The sequence below is a fragment of the Lingula anatina genome, chromosome 7 (genome assembly GCF_051362555.1).
Source record: "Lingula anatina isolate TDL-2025a chromosome 7, LinAna3.0, whole genome shotgun sequence".
Taxonomy (NCBI): domain Eukaryota; kingdom Metazoa; phylum Brachiopoda; class Lingulata; order Lingulida; family Lingulidae; genus Lingula; species Lingula anatina.
Window position 1 is genome coordinate 10,817,251 of NC_141773.1, and position 4,943 is coordinate 10,822,193.

The 4,943-nt window shown below is 35.3% G+C and overlaps 1 long non-coding RNA gene across 1 annotated transcript; it reads left to right on the forward strand.

Annotated features, from left to right (window-relative positions):
• Positions 1-476: 476 nt before the first annotated feature.
• LOC147760730 (uncharacterized) lies at positions 477-3,624 on the forward strand. The gene is made up of 3 exons (XR_015335547.1): positions 477-648; positions 839-928; positions 1,242-3,624. It is a non-coding gene; the product is annotated as an uncharacterized LOC147760730 (long non-coding RNA).
• Positions 3,625-4,943: the final 1,319 nt, after the last annotated feature.

The following is a 4,943-nucleotide window of genomic DNA, read 5'->3' on the forward strand; positions in this document are numbered from 1 at the left end:
TCTAGTTGTGCTTACTCTTTGTATACAGTATTTTGAACAACGAATAGAATAAACCAGTTAGCATAAAAAAAACGTTACATTTACATGTACAAACCTTTCGGCTCCACAAATCTATAGTAAACAATATATAGTAATTGAGCAAAATACGTCTGAATGTTTAAACTGCGTTGTGCTGGTAATGATAATGATAATAACCTCATTCATTTGGAATTGAGATATGACCTAGGGATTCGCCGATAGATGTAACTTTTTGAATTGGATAAAAGTCGCATTTTGTCTTCTCTAACACAATCGATTGATTTTTATTGGGTTCATTCATTCTACCAGTGAAATCTGATTGCTGCCACTGGTCACTTAATATAATGTTCGATGGCTGATAAACCGTGATTGTTTTGCCGTTATGATTTTAGTTAACCCGCGATCGGAATCCATAATAGTGCCCTATCTCATAACAAAGACCAATGCCTAAATCGAGGCCCCTGTACGGAGGGTGGTCAACTATACATTATTATGTAAACCAGGTGAGCACGTCACTTTGCTGAGAGGTATTCAGATAGGACCAAGGTCAGTTGGAAAAGAAGGAAGCCTCACTGCTACAATTTCCACATGTAGGCCGAAATTCTGACACTGAAATTGCAGTAATCTGTTGTAAGTACCGTAGAGATAATATAAGATAACACTTTTGATTATGTATGGACGGCATTTTCCCAAAACGGTACATTTTCTATTGAAGTCGTTTTGACCAAGGGGACATGTACATGACGTGAACGTCACTTTCTTCTTGAAGTCCAAAATGAGCTTGAAGTAAAATAGCTTATTTTATGTTATTATTTTCTAGAGGGAATTCACTTGCCAATTAAGAACCAAGAAGATTATTCCAGTTGTCCAGAGACATGCTATTCCATCTTAAACAAAGCAAGACGACAAGGCAGGTGACTGTATACGCAGCTCTCTATTGGGTGCCTTTTGATTCCTAACCATCGCATTTTTTTCAATAATCAAGTGCCTCCTGTTTTTAGACTAAATTTTTAAAAAAGTAATAATATCACTGTAAATTAAGTTCGTGGTTGCATAGAATGTGTTGGTTTAATATATTTATTAATATAATATGATTTTTATATATCGTCATGAATTCCGAAATGGATTGCTGTAATTGTTATATTTTTCTTTATGGAACCCTTAGATACTGTCTTGTGAATGTGAATTTTATTTAATTTAATTTCATTTTCATTTAATTCCAGTGACTCTTAACCATACCGTTTATGAAAATGGATTCGCCCCATACAAAGATATCAACTTCGTGTTCGACAGCGCCCGCACCCATGTCAAGATTGCCTCGCTTGCCGGAGTTTGTCTCATAGTTAATTTGCAGGGTTGACATTTGATTTGGTTTTGATATAATGTTTGTATTGGGTTGTATTATTCTGCACCATCAAATGAAGTGCAGCGTGTAACGAGCGTTTTATTCGTGGAACTTCTTGTAAAAATTGACTAAATCCAAGCGTCAACCCTGCACGTCACTATTTTATTACTTTAGATATGTTAATAAGTTTTGTATCACAGCTCTCTATTCGCACACGACGTACTTTTGTAATTTGTTTATATTTTTTGTTTATACTCACCAGTTCTCGAACCTGAAACGACAGTTTCGGGGTGCTTTTCAAACAGACGTCATTGAAATCATTTTCGTGCTTATGTGATGCATAAAAACGAAAAGTGATAAAAAATATTGTAGAATTATCACTTTGTGATGTCCAGGTGGAACACTATGCTGGTACGACTGGTTTTCTGTTTGACTGTAAAATATGTGTGGGCAAATATGTAATAAGACAATTTGTTGTGAACTGGAAAATGCATGTTTATTCGTATATTTATTTTAATGTAGTTCACTTTTGAAAAGGAAAAATGTCGCACATCCATTACGTAAAATGCATACAGGAATCTTTTATTGTGGGTGCTTTTGAAGAAGTGAACAGTAATGAAATATTCAATAAACTGTTAATACAAATTATTACATGTAAAAAATAACAGCAGTATGAAATTGTAAAATGTGCTCAAGTTATTGCAGAAATGTCCACACGTATTGAAACGGATTTTTCTAAAATTGTGAATATGCGGTTATGACGCATCCTAAGAATGACTGGTTTCCGGTGTTTTGATATAGTTTGTCTGATCAGTGACACATCCATAGTTTTATTGCTGGGAAGGGGTAGAAATGTTTGTGTTTTCAGAAAATCAAACCAGGGGTTGGGGTAGTTTTTTTTTTTTTCAAAATTAATGTTTTTGTTATTACAGAAGGGAAATTGACCTTTCGTCTGCAAAACAAAGAGAAAATGTTTGATGTTCACAAAAAATGGATTGTAGAAAAAAATTTCCTTTTGGCATCTTTTGTCAATGAAAATGCATGTGTGGGATTGGCATTTATCGCATCCTTGTACAACTAAAAAATTTGAGAAATTCTTATCAAATTCGTATCGATAACTAGTTGTTGCGTGTTTCTTTTTATGTTGTTCTTGCACCTGGTACTTTCTTAATTCTATTTTTCGGTCGAGATCAAGGGGTGATTGCGAAGAAAATGGAAGATTAGATGCCAGTCCTGCACCTGCTGCTGGGTTATTTTGGCTGAATGTTTCTTGATCACTGAACACCGGAGGCCGTTGAGTTTATAATCATTTCCTGAGTAAATGTGCTTAGTTACTTTAAGTAAATTGTTTTTTCCATTACCGTTTCAATTTTCTTTACATATCATTATTAAAAATTAATATGACTGGGCTAAGGTTGTAAACTGGCCATGTCTTCATGCTGTTCTTGATTCGCACGACGCTTAAATTTTAGTGCTCACTCAAAATTGTGCCACCTAAATGCTATTTTAAGGTTTAAAGAGGGGGAAAAATGACACAAAATATGAGATACTTATTCATTCATCTATGAGAAATGCATTCATCAAATTTACAGAATTGAATAATGTTTGGCTGCTGTTAGGTGTTGTGTGCAATCATCAGCGTGGCGACATAGAGTAAGGTGTGGTGTCGTGAGTGTGTACCCGCGTGGAAGGGAGTATCGTTTACAGGCCTGTAGCCAGCAATTTCAAAGGAGGAGGGGAGTCTTTTTCTGAAAAAGTGGACCTTTTACCATAAAATCTTCGTGTACCTAGATTATATTTTACCCAGAGTGGCCCTTTTCCCAGCAAAAAATTGTGGCTCTTTTGAACCCCCGAACACCCCCTGGCTACGGGCCTGGCATACATGAGATCGTATGCATTTTGAATTTTGGATGTCGTTACTAATCTTGAATTTGGATAAAAATGTCCCTCGGTGAAATTGTCGATCAGTCATAAGACAAATACACCAATTTCAACTTTGAACGATAGTTGTAAAATATATCACGTCGAATCTTCAACCAAAATGATTTATCTTGAGCGATAATTTTCAAAATGCATAGAACCTCCGACACATTTAGTCATGGAAAGTTGTATTTACGCTTGATTTACACCTCGAAATGCGAAGATGGTATGAAAATAGATTTTTAAGTAGAGCCAAAACGTCATGTTCGTTTTTTGTATACATCTGTATGGTGCAATTGCTATTATTTGTTATAATAAACGTACATATATATAAGTTGTAATAGTAGTTTCAAAATGCGCAAAATGTCTGTCGTTTATTCCTTATTTTCTTTTCTTCAGCTCGACTCGAACCTACGGCCACCAGTTTCTTGGCCTTCTGTTTCTTGGTCTCTCACCTTACCTATTGAGCCACCGTCTCATCTCCCTTGTCTTTGCAATTGGCATGATCATCTTGTAGTAGTTTAAATTGTTTATTTGGAATTATTTTTGCAAAAGGTAATTTGCTGGGACCTAGAAGCGCCAGGAATCGAACTGGCGACCTTCTGTTTCCGAGGCAAGCGCGTTACCTACTCCTCTAACTGTTCCCACCCACCCTCCTCGGGTAGACTTTCTTCTTATAGTAACCAAAGGAAATTTTTAATAGCACCCCTTGTAATTCCAAAGTGCCCGAGCCAGGAATCGAACCCCAACCCCAGGCTACCACTGAGCCATGTAGCCGTCAATAAAAACACTAAGACATTTTGAATATTTAATAGGTGTTTTATTAGGAGCAAAACATATTGCCATTTACTCAATTATTTACAAGGCATATATCTGTAAAACATCATTGTCTTAAGTCTTTTATTACTACAAGTTTAAAAGGGCTCGAGTATCTGAAAGAATATAATTGATGTCTGCATTTAAATTCACTTAAAGGAGTAACACACATAACATTTTTATCCATACGATTTGACAAATAAACTATCTACCGCACTAATTGTCTTATGTTTTATTTATATCACACAAACAAAAATTTCAACTGAAAAAAAACCAATGGTGGATGTAATCTCCGCCTTCCCCCCTCCCCCGAGGAGAGAGAGCCATTCTGGACTCACAAGATCAAGTACTCCAAATACTCCATCTCGCCCCAAAGGTCAACATATGACCCCATTTAAATATCCTTGATCCACCAGTGTTTTTCTCTATATAACAAAAATTGAGACTTTTATGAAATAATGTTTAAAATTGAACGCTTTTTTCCCAGTCGGACACGTATCGTTGAGAAGAAAAAACATTTTTTCTTCTTACGTAAAAACGTATAAAGCGTTTATCCAGCTATTGACAACATTGAAAGAATAATTAACAATAGATTATAAAGGGAATATGAAACTGAAAATATCCCTAACAAAAACTATATAAGAAAACAAACAACATGTACACCTATGAAATCTGGATTAAAATCTAAGGGAGAGATCTCGATGTTTCTTACATTTCCTACATCCATTTTCATTGTAAGAACTATACTGACAGTCAATGAAAACACATCATTTATTTATCAAATAATATTTTAATTCCTTTGGCACATTAAGAAAATAACAGTTTGTGTGAAATATGACCCATT